Source organism: Dermacentor variabilis, chromosome 5 (assembly GCF_050947875.1).
Source record: "Dermacentor variabilis isolate Ectoservices chromosome 5, ASM5094787v1, whole genome shotgun sequence".
In the NCBI taxonomy this organism is placed as follows: domain Eukaryota; kingdom Metazoa; phylum Arthropoda; class Arachnida; order Ixodida; family Ixodidae; genus Dermacentor; species Dermacentor variabilis.
Window position 1 is genome coordinate 115,990,402 of NC_134572.1, and position 18,673 is coordinate 116,009,074.

An 18,673-nucleotide genomic window follows, 5' to 3' on the forward strand; every position below is an offset into this window, starting at 1 on the left:
AGGAGTATAGGGGATAAAAGTGAAAGAGAGCGGAAGGGAGAAACACAGAAAGTCTGCGTCTTTAATACGGGTTCACTGCACCCTCAACCACGCACAAGAATATGCACGCGGGGCTTTTTTTTTAGCGGTCTCGCTGAGATCCCATTGTTCGGGACAACTGCCGAGACAGCACGTAGTTATTTTTGTACTTTGTCCCATTCCTTTAGTTTCTTTTTCGTTGTTTCTTGCAGTCAATGTTGCATTTATGTCGCCTCCCTGGTGCGTTTCCAGCGATTCGCTGCTGCTTCTTGCGGATGCGCGCTGTTCATTTCGTTTATCGTCAGGGGGCTTCGTTTGCTGATGGCTTCTGTTCCTCAGAAATGCATGAGTCTTCTCTCTCTCTCTCTCTCTTATACATCGGTTTTCGCTTTAGCCCGAGAACAATCTTTCAGGCGCATGACAAGAAATGCGTTCTGATATCAAATATTCTGAGGCATTTCGGCATTAGCGATGACGAACGAGCATGTGCGCCGCATTTATTTGAATTTATGGTCCTAGGGAACGCTTCGTTGACCTATTTCGTGCGCCATGCGGCTCCTTTGTCTATGTGGTGGCAGGAATGGCGCCTATTGCAGCCGTCATTGAATGCTGCCTCAGTGGCATATGCATAATAATGGTGACATACCCAAGTTATCTCCCTACCACTCCTTCCCCCACTACCTCTTTCGCTAACAACAACAACAACAAAAAGAAAGCGTGGTAATGCATCTGCAAGAATGTAGTGCAGAACACTGGTCATCATTAATGCTCTTGAGCTGGACTTTATTTTGCTTCGAAGTGCATTTGTTCTTAATTAGCTATGTCCCGTTTTACAATACTGGGTGGCTGTTCTTGATCTATTTCTTCCACTTCCCTTTATCAATCGCCTACTAGTTTCTCTGGTTCTTCATGTTCAAACGTTCCTATATACTGTTTCGCCTTCTCTTTCCAATATACCTCCTCACTTCTTGGCAACGCAACAGACGTGTTAATAAATTAAACAGGGTATCAAAACAAATAACCCTCTGAAAAGAAAGTCTGTCTGCGTCCAGCATCCACAGTAACGCCTGCTACCTGCAAGTAAATTAAATATTGCGTTCACCGCGCCTTGCCACGCCTGCAATCAGTGATGGCATCTTCATGGTTTTAGTGCTGCAGCATTAAAGTAACATTGTTAACTTTGTTACATGCGTTGTTCTGCCCATATCACAGCTCGCAATGCGCTTACTTTTTCAGAGGACTGCTGCTACATGAAGCGCATGGTAACGATCAAAAGCGTAAAAATGTTGATGTAGCGATGTCCGTATAACATATTAACATCATGATGACAATTCGTAAAACGCTCATTAAAGACTTGGATGTCAGGTCTGCATAATCCACTGTTTGCACGAATGCATTTCATCGAAGGTAGCCCAGTGATATCGCTTTATTAGTCTGCTTGCGTGGACTCCCACTGCAACTGGTTTCATCCAGAAACAACCCACAATGCCTTTTTTCAAACCAAAACGTCCGCTGCACTTTTACCTCTGAACGTCATCAAGTTCGTGCCTTGATAATGTATAAAACGAACGGGGGCCCAATATTCCCACTGAATGTCTTTTCTTTTATTCCTAAGCCATTTAGGAAGTAACTAAATGAATGAATGAATGAATGAATGAATGAATGAATGAATGAATGAATGAATGAATGAATGAATGAATGAATGTTATGAATGAATGAATGAATGAATGTGCAAAAGAGGTAGATCCTTTTCCACTTTGGTGGCGGCCTCAACTACCTCGCGGGCGTCTCTCACGGATAGTCCCTCACGATTTTAGCAATCCCGCATGCACCGTTTACAAGAAGAAACGCGTCACAAGAAAGCAAAAAAAGTGACTGCTTTTTCCGGGAAGGCGCCGGAGAGCGGGTAAAAAAATTGGAGGACGCTTAAGCTTCGGCTTCAAGAGTGGAACGCGACAGCGTTCCCGTCGACCCGCCAAGGGGTGTAAGACAATGGGCTACGGCGCAGCGACTACGCGCCCCGCATCGGACGCGGTGAGCGTCGAGCAACGCAGCGTTCGGCGCGACAACGAAATGTGCGCCTGAGCAAGCGACGCACGCCTGAGCCATAGAAACAGCTCGTTTCTAAGGCAACACCGCGTTCACTAGGGGCGCTTTTGTACCGCTTTGAAGCATCGAACTCGTGGCTCAGTGGTAACGTCTCCGTCTCACACTCCGGAGACCCTGGTTCGATTCCCACCCAGCCCATCTTGGAAGTTGCTTTTTATTTATTAAGTGCCTGCCGTGATTTATCGCTCACGGCCAACGCCGCGGACGCCGACGCCGACACCGACACCGACGACACCGGCTTTTCTGCGACACGAGCTCCTTAACGCTATCGCGTTAATATTGAATTCCGCGCGGAAATAAGCGGCCGTTTATCCGAGGCAGCTGCAATCTAGATGCGCCGGCGGAGGCGGCCACGGGCGACACCACGCGTGCACTCGTCCAAAACACCGCATCCGATCGGAGCCTGTGAAGCGCGCACATCGTGAGTGTCAGTCCCCTTTTCCCCCCTCCACCCCGTCCCCTCCCGCTGCCGGCGTTCCGCATCCGCGTTGCCACCGAGACGGCGAGCGCGTTCCATCCTAAAGCCAACTGGCGCGCCGCTCAGCTGCAGCGGGCAAGCCGCGACACCACTTTCCATTATTTATGTCCGCGAAAAAACACACGTTAAAGGAAATGCGGCGAGCGAGGCAGGGGACTCGCAGGATCGATACGGCGGCCGTTTGGGAGCCTCGTCGTCTGTGCTCGCATGCGTGGTCCCTCGCCCCCGGCCAGAGTTGCTTCTGACAGTGCCGGCGAAGAGGACGTGCAGCACGGCGCAGCTGGCGTGGAGGACTGGGGAGACCCGGCGTACCCGACCCCGAAAGGAAATTTCGGCCTCGTGGTGGTTTTCTAGGTTGTGTGCTTTGGGGAGCCTCCGTGTGTGCCCGCTCACGGCGTTGGTTGCGAACTCGCATACTTACCCTCGAAGATGAGGAGGCCAAACAGTGGGAAGGTGGGCTTATGCCTCCAGGGACCATTTTTTCATGTTTCCGCTATAGTCACGTAGAGGCATAGAAAGCAAAAAGAAAAGGGCGCGGCTGCCGCGTTTCGTTGAACGTACTTGCAAGTTTGAAATAACTTAACCCCTAGGCTCTTTACCTTTCCCCCGTCTACCAGTGTGCTGCGCTTTAGGAAACGCAGGGTGGCCATATGAAAGTGGCGGACGCAAGATGCACAGAAAGGCACAAAAATATCTCCCTTACAGGTCGTAAACATGCTGCTCCCTGAGGCGGTTCTGGATTGTCTTCATCGCACCATAGATAAAAGAAATGAATTAAGAAATGTCACCATGTCACTGAAAGAACTGTCAAACCCATAATATATATGTTGTTAAGATTCAATACACAGGAAATCCTAAAGGATTTGAAATACTGAATGCTCAAAGCATTTCCAGCGGTAGATCTTGGATCTAACGCCAATGCTTCGGATCCGCCTGTGGCAGCACGCGGTGCCTACCACAGCGGCGCTACATGTTTCTCCAGCTGATGCTCATCTGAGGCCCACAGCCTCGCAGCACTCCCGATGTAGTCCTAAAGACCCACAGAGCCCAATGGAGGATATCGCAGATTCGAGTGACGATAGCGCCACACCAGATTAAATTGTGATGAGTTCGCGCTTGCCTATAGTGCATGCGCGCATTACAGTGCTGTCTCGCCACTTCCCCAGATTGTGGTCTGCAACGGTTCGCAAACTCTTTTGCGAACCGTTGCAACAGACCGGCTCTGTCCACAGTCAGTACCGGGGCGGAGGCGACGGTGATGGCGGAGCCGGAGAGCAATGCTACGACACACACTCTTCGTGGGTGTAGCTTGGTTAACGGCTCGAAGCGTTCTGCGCAGCTGTCAACCTTTTGAAAGACAAAGAAACTTGTACAGCGTTGCTCAGCTATTGCGGGAAGAAAAATACCGAATGCGAGAAGGTGGTGGTACTACAAAACATCGCCGGAGACGCGCAGCGTGACAAAGTGCATAAAAATTAAACGCGCAGGGCAGCACGGCGATTGAGAGAGGAAGAAGAGGAAGTCAGTACATTTATATGTATTGTGTTCGTAACTGAGAACGCTGTTGCCGGGAAAACGTACGTAACGGGAACGCAACGGGAGCGCATTGTGGTGTCGTCTCCCTTCTGTACTTGTTCGCTGGTGCTAAACATGCTTTCCAAGTCAGTTCACCAACACGCCCAACAAATGGCAATGCTGACATATATATTTAGCTATTGATGTTCCAATATACTTATTAATTTCTGGGCTTTCGCCACGCAATGACGCGTTGCACAGATTCATGACTATACCTCTAGTTTTGTCTGATTTGTGGGCGTACAGCTGTCGGAGAGCCTTCCTAAAGAAAGCGGTACTCATACTGAAGCAGCTCCAGCTACCTCCAAAAATAGCCTTTCAAATAAGCGAGCAGACTTTCTGAAAACAAACAGCGCCAATCATTTATCTTAGTGACTACGGGGACGGGAAACTACCCTTCCGCGTCTACTCCATTGACTACCCCTCTGCCGCTGAGTGCCCGGCTATCGACCTTCCACCAGATACATGCAGTGTTAGCACTTGCAGGAGACTTGCCCAACCGCCTCAGAAACCACTGACCTTTAGCTCCCTATCCGCCTTTGTTTTTCTGAACAAGTATTACAGATTAGTGCAATTATACAACAATTATACATTAGTACACGGACGTGATCTGAAAATTGACATGCTCGCAAACACAATCTGGCCTGTCCAATATACTTCTTTCGCACGGCCTTTCAAACATTATACCAACCCCTACTTGCATTACAGCTACTACAGCAACCTTGATAAATCTATTTATAACCAATTCTACTAACCTACTACACCATGGTACGATAAGCGTCACGATTAGTGTTCATTTGCCAATTCGCCTAATTACTACGGTAGAAATTAAACAGATGCACCTAATTAAGTCAGACACTTATTTCCAAGACATAAATTTACATTCTTTATGTTGCTTTCGTGAAGAAATAAGATCGTTGAGTTAGATGACATACTCAGCTGTTCATCACCTGATAAGGCGTACGACCGTTTCATTGACATTTTGTGCTGAGTATACCAAAAGCATTTTCCTTACAGGCATCTAAAAAACCTAAACATTCTCGCAAACCATGGCCCTTTTTCTAAGCTAGAATCAAAATGATAAAAAACGAATAGACTGTACCATGTGTTCTTGAACAGCCGGGACCCAAACTCCTTGAACGAGTTTAAAACACACCGAAATAACCTGACGAAATTACAAAAACAAGCTAAATACGGTTATTAATACTCCATATTTGATGGTATCGTTGATGCAAAGCAGACATGTAATAAGCTGAACTCTGTTATATCATCACGGAGACCCGTCAGTACTATTAAATAGCTCAATGCGGGTAACAAGGTTCCTAAAGATGAAGCGCTAGCTAAGAAATTTAGCAACTACTTTGCATCTCTACTTGAAATACCCTATGATCAGGATTCCTTGATGTAGTTGTCCGGTCCCTTTACACATTCTTTGTATCTTAATGGAACTGGTGACATTGAAGTTTTCAATGGGTTCAAAAACATTACGCGAACCAAAAGTGAGGATGTGCACAGATTAAAAATACAACCAATTCTTTTTGCTATTCATCTGCTCACCGCCTGCCTCACTTACATCTGCAACATATTTAAATTCTGGCATTTTTCCTCAGCAGACGAAAAATTGCAAGGGTGACTGCGGTGCACAAAGGTGGAGAAAGAGACAATTTAAGTAACTACACATTAACTTCAATTCTTCCATTGCTTTCAAAAGGTTTAGAAAAAGTTAGCCTCCTTAAGATGACTGCTTTCTTTAATGCGTATTCTATTGTAAGAACATTTCAATATGGTTTCAGGTTAGACTGCTCGACTGAAACTGCTCTTCTTAAGCAAAGAACAAAAGTAATTTTGAAAACCACAGAGGCAAGTAAACTAACATTGGGAGTATTCCTAGATTTCTGAAAAACTTTCGACAGAATTGAACGTGGAACACTATTAGAAAATGGAATTGTTTCGGTACACGCGGAATAGCTTTAGAATTAATAAGAAGTTACATAACCAAGAGAAAGCAACACGTATCAATAAATAGAAAATGATCTTCGTTTAAACATATTGTAACGGATACGAAAGGCGCGGACAAGAAGAGAGAAGAGAAGACGAAGAGAACGAAGAGTTTGAGAGGCCGGGCTGCGCTACGATCACGCTACGATCATCATCCATCGCCTGTAAATAAAACAATTTCTTCTCAACTCTTCGTAACAGTTGTGGTGGAAGGTGCTGGGTAATCGACACCCGAAGACGGAGGCTGAAGCAGAAGTTCTTCGACGGAGCCGTCGCGTTGCTGGACTCCCACAGAATCTACCGGAGTTGAATATGTCCCACGACGCTGACGAACAACGGCCCATTCCAACAGCTGCGCCGACAAGTTCCGTTCTACAACTGAGTGATGCGCGTCCTTTCGCCGGAAGATCGGACGAAGACGTTGAGGAATGGCTCATCCATTATTACCTGGTGAGTTCCGCCAACAAGTGGAACAGCGCTTCTCAGCTTTCGAACGTCGTGTTCTTTCTAACGGATACTGCGTTGTTGTTGTTGTTGTTAGACAATCACGAGGAAACGTTTACAACACGGGGAAAATTTGTTTCCGAAATCAAAGAGCAATTCGGCGACTCCGCGACGAAAAAGAAAAGGGCAGCACAGACGCTACTGCAACGTGCGCAAGTGCCACGTGAAACCTGCGCGACCTACATTGAGGCGGTAATAAAACTCTGTAGGATGGTGGACTCTGGAATGTCTGAGGAAGACAAAGTCGGGCACATCCTGAAAGGAATTACCGAAGACGTTTATAATTTCCTCATCACAAAAGGCAACCTGGCTTCCGTCGCCTACATCATTCGGCACTGTCGTACTTTCGAGCAACTGAAGACGAGGTGCATCACGCCGAAGTTTGGCAGGCTAGCCAATGTGACGACAGTTGCAAGCGTGGACAGCAACCAGCCCCTCGATCTGGCATCAACGATCCGACAAACAGTTCGGGAAGAGCTCAGCCTGCACGCGCAAGTGACACATCCAGGCACTGATAGCTTCGGCCTGTCACCAGATTTCGAGCCAAACGTGGCATCCTTTTCCCCGTATCCTGCGGCGAGAGGCACCGAGGATTATGAACTCGCGCCCCGACAGCAGCCACGTCTCTACGACAGAGGCCCTACTTACGACGCTCGGCCACAACGAGAGCAGTCGCGTTTTTACCTCCGAGGCCCTGTCACTTCTGTCAGGCCGCGATAAGAACAGCACCGACCCTACTACCACGACGTGACTTATGAACGATATAACGGATTTCAGCGAGCAGCAGGGACACGTTATCCCTATGACAACGAACTTTCTCGCCACGCGCAGCAGCCTAGCATTCGTTTCGAGGAAGATGCTGTGAACCGCGACCCCTCCCCCCCCCCCCCCCCCGTGTGCTACAACTGCGGTTCCACAGGCCATATAGCTCGGTATTGTCGCCAAGGCCATCAATCACGAAGGACACCACCGATGTTCTCGCCACCCGGAACCCGTACTTCATATGACTTGCGGACGACCGATTTGCTTCCAATGGACCACTTCTCACCCGCGACCAGACGCAGCGATTCACCAGCTTCTGAGCGGAGTTTGACGCCACCAATAACCGCCCCCGTCGCTCTCCGTCCCCTCGGCGCCGTTCTTCGTCACCACCGCCGGGAAATTAGCATCCACTGCCAACGGAGGTGTGGTCGCCGGACGGTCTTTGCAAGAAATACCTCTGCCTGTTGAGATGTACAAAAACAAAGCGAATGTCTCGATTGACGGAATACCGACGATGGCGTTAGTTGATACTGGGGCGACTGCGTCTGTGATGAGCCTCGCTTTCAAAAACCGTCTAGGCCACAAAGTTATGTTTTCTTGGAACGGTATTACCTTTCGTGGAGTAGGTGGCGAGTGGCTTCATCCCCTTGGTGTTTGTGCTGTGAGTGTTTTGTTGGCTGGGAAAGTGTTTGTGTCGGAATTCCTTGTTCTTTCACGTTGTTCGCACGATGTTATTCTTGGTATAGATTTTCTTGAACAGTGCGGCGCTTCCGTGGGCTGTAGTTGTGGCGAAATATCATTGAACAAGTTATTTATATCAGCACAGTCCGAACAAAGATCGGGTGGTGAAGACAGGGACACAGACACTCTCAGTGTTCTTGATGAAGTGATTGCACCATCGTGGTGCCTGACGCCCGTTCGTGTTTCTGCAACTACTGTTGATGCTGATTGTGTTGACTTTGCAGTTAGGCCTCTCCGCATAAACTGTGCTAAAAAGATATACTTGTGCCCTGTTCTGTCGCTTCCATGACGAAAGGAGTCGCCACATTGTGGGCGCTGAACTGTTCCGCCGCGCCGGTTGTCCTTTCTCGCGGTATGAAAATCGCTCTCTTCGACGAAGCCGCATGTAGCTCAACAGCGGCACTAACTACGGACGTTTCTACAGCTTGCTCTCTTTGCGATAATCGCCATCCTGAGGAGCTAATGCTGGACATGATCAGCAAGGCTCTCGGTGTCATCGTCCGAGCGCAAAGTTATTGCAGAGCAAGTCAAGGAGATGATGAACAAAGGTGTCGTTCAAGAGTCGTCTAGTCCATGGGCAGCTCCAGTAATCCTGGTGCGAAAAAAAGATGGCTCCTGGAGATTCTGTGTGGACTAGACATCTAAACGCAGTGACAAAGAAGGATGTATATCCACTACCGCGAATCGATGACGTCATTGATTGCTTACACGCTGCTTCTTACTTCTCAACACTTGATTTGCGATCGGGTTATTGGCAAATACCTATGGACACTGCCGACAGGGAAAAGACCGCTTTCGTGACTCCATATGGTCTATTCGAATTTAATGTTATGCCTTTTGGCCTTTGCAATGCTCCTGCCACCTTTAAAAGATTCATGGACACAGTACTACGTGGTCTAAAGTGGGAAATATGCATGTGCTACCTCGATGATGTTGTAATCTTTGGCCGCACGTTTGAAGAACATATCGAACGCCTCAGCCTCGTTCTCGACTGCGTTGTGAAAGCTGGACTGGTTCTAAACTCAAAAAAGTGTCGGTTCGGCGAACGTCAAACACTGGTTCTGGGACACTTAGTCGACAAGGATGGCGTCAGACCCGATCCTCGTAAGATTGAAGCGGTGAGCTCCTTCTAGCCACCACACTCAGCACGAGAACTCCGCTCATTCATTGGCCTATGTTCGTATTTTCGTCGTTTTGTTCCCCAGTTTGCCGACATCGTTTACCCGTTCACAAGTATTTTGCGACAAAATGCATCCTTCGATTCGACACCAGAGTGTGACGCATCATTCTCTCAACTGAAGTTTATACTAACGTCAGCACCCCTCTTGCGTCACTTCAATCCATCTTGCCCGACTGAAGTTCACACTGATGCTAGTGGAATCGGGATAGGAGCGGTGCTTGTACAACGTCACAGTGGCGCAGAACAAGTCGCATATGCCAGCCGTTGCCTGAGCAAATCTGAACGCAATTATACGGTTACGGAACAGGAATGCCGGGCAGCCGTTTTCGCCATACAAAAGTTTCGGTGTTATCTTTACGGTAGACCATTCAAGATTATCACCGACCACCATTCTTCATGCTGGCTGGTCGGTTTGCGTGATCCCTCTGGTCGCCTCGCACGTTGGGCGCTCCGCCTCCGGGAATACGACTTTGTGGTATCATACAAGAGTGGCCGTCGTCACGCTGACGCAGACTGCCTCTCTCGGATTCCTCTTGCGACTACCGACTGCGATGCTGAGAATTTTGACGACTGTCTCGCTGCTGTTACTTCTACGTTCCCTGACGTGGCATACTTTCAGCGAGAACAACGGAATGATGTTACCCTCGATCCACTTTTTGTCGCCGCCCGTACTTCTAAAGGCAGCGGTCGCTTTACTGCCCGTGATAAATTGCTCTACAAAACTAATTACTCCGGGCACGGAGCGCGTTTTCTGCTTGTTGTCCCCGAGAGTCTCCGCTCCGCCGTTCTATGCGCCATGCATGACGATGTGACATACGGCCATTTCGGCTTCGTACGAACGCTGCACCGCACCCAGGAGCGTTTTTACTGGCCCTAGATGTACGAAACAACCAAGCATTATGTCGCTAGTTGCGAAACGTGCTAACGTCACAAGCGACCGACCACCGCAGCCTCGGGTCCCTTTCGGCCATTGACACCGCCCAGTACGCCGTTCGAGGAAGTAGGCATTGACCTTTTGGGTACATTCCCGTTATCTAACAACAAGAACCGTTGGATAATTGTCTGCGTGGACTATCTTACACGGTATGCAGAAACTGCAGCCATACCGTTTTCTACCGCTGCTTGCCTGACGGTCTTCCTGCTGCGTTCCGTGGTCCTTCGTCATGGCCCACCACGTGTCATCATCAGCGACCGTGGTCGCCAGTTCACTGCTGATGCCATTGAAGAGTTACTTCGTTTGTGCACTTCACAGTTCCGTCATTCCACGCCGTATCATCCACTGACCAATGGCCTCGTTGAAAGGACGAACAGAACGCTGACCAACATGCTTGCCATGTACGCCTCCTCCAGTCATAAGAACTGGGACGACGTGCTTCCATTCATCACCTACGTATACAATACGGCGAAACACGAAACCACGAACTATAGCCCATTTTATCTCCTGTATGCAAGGTTACCGCGAAGCCCTCTGGACACTTTCTTACCCTTCGTTCTGCACAGTGACGATTCTGTATCGAAGACTTTGTGTCTCGCCGAAGAAGCCCGTCGAATAGCTCGTATTCGTACTCTGGCCTCGCAAAGTCGTTCGAAAGAGCGATACGACGACCGTCACGTACAAGTATCGTTGGAAAAAGGTGACTTGGTTCTTCTTTGGACACCGCAACGCAAGCGTGGATTGTGCCAGAAGTTCTTGTCACAATATTCAGGCCCATTTGTAGTCGTGGACCACCTGAGCGAACTCACTTACGTCATAGCTCGCCTCCTGTGCAATGGTCGGCGATCAAGCAGAACTCAGCTGACTCATATTGCTCGCCTGAAGCCTTTCTACCCTGCTTGTCCATCCTGACTCGCCCCACGGGCTTCGTCTGCTTGCTGGGAAATGTAACGGATACGAAAGGCGTGGACAAGAAGAGAGAAGAGAAGACGAATAGAAAAAAAGAGTTTGAGAGGCCGGGCTGCACTACGGTCACGCTACGATCATCATCCATCGCCTGTAAATAAAACCATTTCTTCGCAACTCTTGGTAACAATATTAGGCCGGGTGTGCCTCAAGGTAGCACATCAGGACCACTTCTATTCATCATTTATATAAATGACATTGGGAATACTTATGATTAGATTAACTAGATTATTTACGCAGATGATGCCAGTTGATTCTTCTCAGAAACTAAAGAGGATCAACTCAGAAATTTGACAAATGAAATACTCAGCAAAGTATATAACTGGTCGGTAAAAAAACTCTCTCCAGTTAAATTGCTCCAAGACAAAAGCGGTCCTCTTTAGAGCGAAGTACATGCCTTGTGATCTCACTCAGCGCCTCATACTCAATGGCACGAAAATAGAACTTTCCGGTACAGCAACAACTTTGTATGTTATCTTTAATGAACTGATGCTATGGGACCACCATAGCGATTACTTAAGAAATAAACTTAGTAAACCGCTAGGTATGTTGCGCAGATGCCAGAGGATACTAGCGATACCACAGAAACTTAAGGTTTATCACGCACTATTTGCTTTTCACCTGCGCTGTTGTCACCTCGTTTGGTCAAATAGTACTAAGAGATTGTTAGGTAATTTAGTTTCACTTCAAAAGAAAGGCTTGCGAGCTATTTCAAACTTGCCTTACAATGTACGTACGCGTGAGGTATTCCGGAAGTTTTAAATTTTACGCGTAAACCACCTTTACAAATATCGAGTTCTATGTTCATTTAAATGTGATACGATTAAGGGTATTACTCAGGAACATTGCAAACTTGCAACAGAATCCAGCTTTTCGCCTAAATCGATACACTGAACACTGGCCAGTCCCACGCTTACGCACTAATTACGGCCGTCAAACACTCTCCTACTATCTTCCATCGACACTTAAGAAACACAAAGTGATGAAAACATACGTCACATATGCCAGAACACATTACAACAAATACTTCCATGAATGTTCATTTTTTGTGTGCCACTTGAAAAGTATTTCCTTGTCGTTTCAAAGTAGTGACATTTCTGCTCTTGCTATATATATTACCTTGCGACGAGCATGTACAACGACTATGTTGCCATGTTTCTGCTTGTTGCTCATGGCGAAGTGGGACCATTCAAGCTGCTGTTGTGCAACTTTTATCCTGCCATCCCCAACTCTAATGTACATCATTGTACTTATGTGATAAAATAGACTTCATTTCAAATTCTATTCGGGAACGGCGAACTAGAAGCCGGCTATCCCATACACAGTTGAGAAATTGAAACTACCCCTATACCACGCCTTAAAATACATTAAGTAACAGCGCAAATTCCACAGAAACAGCAAGGTATCAAGTCTAGATAAGAAGAGCAAGTATCAACAAAGCAATAAACTAACCGAAAGAAGCTTGCTATATGCGCCCGCGTCAATTAATAGAGATTCATGCCAATTATAGACTAAAACAACTATTCTGCGCGCACGAGCCAACGTCACATTGTTCTGGTAGTGCTAAAAACAAACGCTCAAAGCACAAGCCAAAGGTGATGCTCCACAAGTAAAAGCACATCGCTGGTACGAATGAAACAGTGGCAGAGCTGTTCATATTTTTGCAAGCTCTCAGCAACAGCCCCACATGCGGTGATGTTTGAAGGAACGCGTGCCTAAAACGGGTATTATGAGGCCAATTATCTAACGAGCGAAACTTACCCTTCGCGTCATCAAGAAACGCTGCGGCAAGGATCACAGTGTGGCGCTTGCTTTCGTCGCTCAGAGAACTACGAGTGAGCTCAAAAAAGAAGATAATAAACAACGAATGTCGAAAGCGCACACGGACGAGAATCGAGGGTTGTTAGAGGACGTAGCGAAAGTTTCGCGAATCCAGGCACCGTCTTGCCGTCTCGACATGCTCAGGTTAAGGCACTTCGAGTTCTAAGGACTCCTCTGTCTTTACTAAGCACGTGGCACGTACGCTGCTGCAGTTCGTGTAACTTTATCTCAGCGCGGCTTTTTTGACTAGTGTTCTGATCTGGCACTTTCACCTGCCGTGGCTTCTCAGTGGCTTTCGCGTTGCGCTGCTAAGCACGAGGTCGTGGGATCAAATCCCGGCCACGGCGGCCGCATTTCGATGGGGGTCAAATAAAAAAAAACCCGTATACTTAGGTTTAGGTACATGTTAAAGAACCCCAGGTAAAAAAAAAATAATCTTACGGAGTGCCTCATAATCAGATAGTGGTTTTGGCACGTAAAGCCCCATAATTTAATTTTGTTTTGGCAGTTTCCTCAACGCATGAGTGCCGTGAGCAGGCAACAGTTCTTCGTTTTCTTTTATCTCTCTCTCTCTTTCTCACTTCTCTTTTCTTTTTCTCCGTAGACACGAACGCAATAAACTATGCCCCCGAGGTATAATTGTGGACGCATAACGCGAGCGACTTTCCAACACCATCCGCGCCCTATTAACAATGGCGCCATAGGAGACGTTTCTGCAGCGGTGTACACGTCGGTGTCAGAGGGTGAGAACCAGGGGCCAGTTTGGTAACGCCTCATATGCAAGGGAGAAGGCCGGGCTCTCCCAGTCGCTGCGTGGCCCCACACAGTAATGTCAATTAAGTTTCTCTAAGTATAAAAGAGCCCGTCATGCAGGAACAAAAAGGAAAGAAAGCACAAACGCTCTCCGGTGGTGACTACTGTTTTTCTTTCTCGCCGACTCGCGCGGGGAAACCCGCTAAGTGCCAACTTCGTGTGCCTGTCACCCAACTTAGTGCTTGTTTTGTTATCTTACCTGATACGGACAACAAGAAAGAAAAGAACGAATAACGTAGTTTGCAGCAGGAGTCATAGGCGGTCCTGGACTTGATGAATGAGGTCACAAAAGTGGAATATCACAGAAAAAAAACTAAATATAAATGAGAGAATAAACGTGTTAGGAACAATAAAAGAAACAGCCACATGAACGTGTTTTTTTCCAGACTGCAAACTGGGAAATATATTTAGCTGGAATTATCGAGTTACGTTGCGTTAACGAAGTAAAGCCCGTAAGCGAGCACGAAGATGAGAAAAATAAGTTTGGCAGTGTTTCTTGGTGCATGTTAGTGTTACTACGTACTTGTGAACAGGAAAGCAGCAAAGCAGATGCGTACACAAGGGAAGTAAACAAGACGAGTGCTTCAAGAGCAAAATAAGTTTCAGTCGAGAATACTCAGCCTTAAAAAAGCCACTTCATTGCATGTACTTTCGACTTGTTTGCGGAGGCATCTCCGGACTCCTTTATTGTGTCGTGTCTTTAACGCGGACTGATTCCAAAATGGGTGCTACACTAGAGGCGAGTCTGTTTTAGCGCAGCAAAATGTGACATGTGCTTTTCTGAGATGCCCGTAGCCAGGATATCCGGCTGTTCTAAAAAAAAATAAAACTGAAATGTTGAACTGGGAGAAGGGGACTACCACCTAAGAGGTAGATGAGGACAACAAAAAAGAAAATAACGAATAATGTAGTTTGCAGCAGGAGTCATAAAAGAAGAATAAAGATGTGCGATGAAACATGGCAAGAGGAACACTTGTGGTGCCACTGCAATTGGGTAATTGTTATCTTATCTTTAATTGGGCAATGTTTGAGAGAGAGAGAGAGATGTCTCAAGGCAAAGGCAGGGAGGTTAACCAGGCTGAGCCCGGTAGGCTACCCTGCACTGGGGAAGGGCGAAAGAGGACTAAAGACGAGAAGTAAGAAGTCCACATGGAGAATGCGAAAGCATCTCAATCTCGCTGTCGAGAACGGATGCAGCGCGGTACCACAGCGGCCATACCCACATTATCAGCCTGAGAAAATGAAATACACCAGAGTTCAGCCACCACCGCCTATATGTCATGGACGCACATAAGATATTGGAACTTTTGCCTGGTTTTACCAGTCGGGAAGAAGCGCTACTATGCCACCTGCGCCTTGGAGTTTATTTCACGAATATGCTGGAACTTTTGCCTGGTTTTACCAGTCGGGAAGAAGCGCTACTATGCCACCTGCGCCTTGGAGTTTATTTCACGAACGCCTACTCATTTCTAATTGGAACGGTGGGCAGTGTCAATTGCAGCACATGCGGCACAGAATAAGCAATAAAACGTCTGTGTGACTGCCCGACATACATTGTCCTCCACTTGCTCGACTGCTGGCTCCGATGCCGGACTTCCCCTAGAACGGATGAGAGGATTGCCCATCAGACAGCTTCAGGGAACTTGGACGACAAGCCTTTCGCAGAAGAGATCTTCGGACTGGGGCACCTTGCGTCTGAAATGTATAAAGCCAGGAAAGTGCTGCTACGGTTCTTGAAAAGCACCAGCCTCCATGATAAAAATGATAATAATAACGAAAAGTTTATTTTACCATAACTTCATACATGATGATTCAGGGGAACCGAAGTAAAATGTCTTTCGACAGCTTGACGCAGCAATGGATCACACTGCACTAAGAACGTCATATAAACGTGTTACATAAAGGCTGCATCTGGTACATATGTTTTAAAGAAGAATAAAATCACAAACACACATGGCAAAAGAAATAATTTAATATAATAATTTGCACAATGCAATGACGTGGCAGAGACACTTTAACAGAAAACGTATAGGAATAACGTCGATAACACCATAGTTCTGCAAAGTGATTGGGCTTTTGTTGCATAAAGAAATAACCAAAAAAGTTTAAGAAAGAAAGTAAGCTAGGAGTTTCTGAAATGTGACACAATGGGGTGTCCTATCCTGTATCAATATGTCATTAAGAAGTCGTAGAAGCCTGTTTCGAACATTTGTAGACCATAGGTTGTTCGGAATGTTTTAATTTACCACATGTCCTTATTTCTTCTTCTGTAGCTTCATTCGCACCTTTTCAGGCCTGAAAGATTTTGAACAAACGATCTTTTATTGAGATGTTCCTTCCTGTTTAGGTGTTTGGCGTAGGCAATGGTCACATATTTTTGTTACTTCAATATTTTTGTGTTCAAAGATATGTATCTTGTGTGATGTAACCTTGGTAATTTCTTAACAATCTTCATAGGTCCTTCTTTTTTGTAATGCAAGTAATATGTTCAGATTTTCCTGTGTTGTAATTCCCCAGATAAGGCTACAAAAGTTTAAGCGAGACTGGAACAAAGTGATAAACTAACAACATAGCACAAGACGGTAAGATTTCACGGTTGCGATAGAGCAGACCAATTATTTGCGGCAACTTAGGAGTAATGTGGGCTACATGATCAACCCAGGGCATATGCTGGTTAAACAGAAAGGCCAATGTTTTTAACTGTGGTAGTGTTTCCAGCGGATGAGATCTAAAGCATATTTGTTTCCTCAAGGTAACTTGTTTATTCCTGGCCCAAAAAATAACTGCTTTTGTTTTGTTCACATTATATATTTTGCTATTTATTTCTTTTTATGTGTTCCTTTGTCTAGCTGTTTGAACATGCAGTTTGCTACACCTATTAAATCATTGGCATTTTCACCAGCTAAGAATATGCTTGTATCCATCTGCGTATATAATAAATTTTGCGACGGGAAATACATCGACGATGTCGTTTCTATGAAGACTGAAAAGAAAAGGACCGAGGGTACGTCCTTGCAGAACACCGCAGCGAACAGGGAAAGTTTGTAACATGAAGTCATATACACTAACAGATTTTCGGCGATAATCTAGACACAATTTGAATATGCGCGCCCGCGGACACCGTATCGTTCAAGCTTCTGGAGAATTAATTAATTAAATTGCTAAATAAATTGCTATGACCACTTATGATTGATGATGAACGCTTGAGTGCGCGTGTACAGCGCAAAGTGGCAACGTTTGAAGGTATGAGCAGACGTCCTCGTTTTTAAAACATTTTCTTTCTGTACTTATTTCGAGCACTTTCTAGTAACCCACGATACACAAAGTCCAGCTTTGTCGAGTTACGGTGTCCTGAACATTGAAGCTAGCGGCACGCTACTGTTTATACATGATCCTTGAACATTGCCCGCAATTGTTTATTTGACACAGAATACAACTTCAACTACGGAAATGCTGACAAAGACAACAGCTCTGGGGTGTTGAAGCAGTCGAGACGTGCACCATAGTTAACATATGTGCGTTTGGCATACATGCGAAGCGAACAATATTCGGTATTGACTCTATTGAGCGGGCGTCCATTCTTGATTGTCCATTCTTGAGCCATTGTCGGGATTGCGGCCGCGCGCCTTCTTTTGAGGATACCTCAGTCATCCCGAAACACCACGGTCGACGCACACGTGAAATTGCCGGGGCATACAACGCAGTCAAGAGCAAGAACATGTGTATAAATCAGCCGTCAGATTTCATATCAAACGAAGAGATCGCGTTCGTTAATTGCTCATGAATATGTGACGATTTTTTACACGTCACCCACATGACTTTTATAATCACTGTCTGTATATTCTTTTTCTTCCAAATAATCATCTTCAGTTGTTAGACGAGCGATTGTCCTGCTTCCTTTCTCGCTTTTCTTGTGCGCTGCCCAAGAACGGGCCTTATTTTTTTTATTTTTTTGCCGAACCGCTGACTGAAGAAGGTAAAGTCGAGACTCGGTGAAGTAAACGCAAGGACAAGGCGAGCAAGCCCGAGGTTGCAACAAGATTAAGTAAGAATGTCGCTAACGGGCAACAGTGACGTACTCATCATTATAATCATCGGCCTAACATATCTATCTGCGGGAAGAAGGCCTCTTTCAACGATCATCATTTACCCCTGTCTTTTGTCAGTTTATCACATCTTATGCATCCAAATTTCCCTAATTTGATTACACCGCCAAATTCTCTGCCATCATGGACTGCACATCTGCACATTCTTTCCTTGGCGACCATTCTGTACCTCTAACAGACCACCGGTTATCTTCTCGACGCTTTAGATGGGCTGCCCAGCTCCATTACTTCATCGGCTACCCCTGCTTGCTCTTCTATTCACAGCGCTGTCTTCCTCTCGCTTAACGGTACGCCTAACATTTTTTTGTTCCATCGACCGTCACACTTATACAACTCACTTAGTGAACGCGATGCGCCACACCTGGACCTTACAAATATGGAATGGCTGGTAGTCTCCTATAGAATGTGCGTTTATATAAAAGATTACGCAGCGCGCAAAGAAAATGAAATGCTAACAGTAATATGTACTGCGCACATTGACGAGATTTTAAATCTGTTTAGCGAAGCCACAACAATGAGAAGGAGAATCAGCTGTCACAGTTCTGATTACAAGATTTTGGGGTAATAACCAATTTCGGGAAGGGAAAGCAACGGCACTGTTTCGAACGAGTCTGCAACTAGAGGGATATAATTTCTCACGCTTAATAGGTTGCGTCGTCTGAGGGATG

General features: G+C 46.3%; 1 protein-coding gene and 1 long non-coding RNA gene across 5 annotated transcripts in view; one reads left to right on the top strand and one right to left on the bottom strand.

Annotated features, from left to right (window-relative positions):
• Window positions 1–18,673, bottom strand: part of LOC142583083 (uncharacterized) — a 417,463-nt gene that overhangs the window by 196,953 nt on the left and 201,837 nt on the right. Inside the window, exon 2 of one of the 2 annotated variants that reach the window (XR_012828538.1) lies at window positions 15,453–15,594. The exons of the other annotated variant lie outside the window; for it this stretch is intronic. This is a non-coding gene — a long non-coding RNA (uncharacterized LOC142583083). The remainder of the gene's footprint in view (window positions 1–15,452; window positions 15,595–18,673) is intronic. 2 annotated transcript variants of the gene reach the window in all.
• The window catches only part of tau (microtubule-associated protein tau), a 108,012-nt gene that overhangs the window by 27,878 nt on the left and 61,461 nt on the right, over window positions 1–18,673 (top strand). The window lies entirely within an intron of this gene.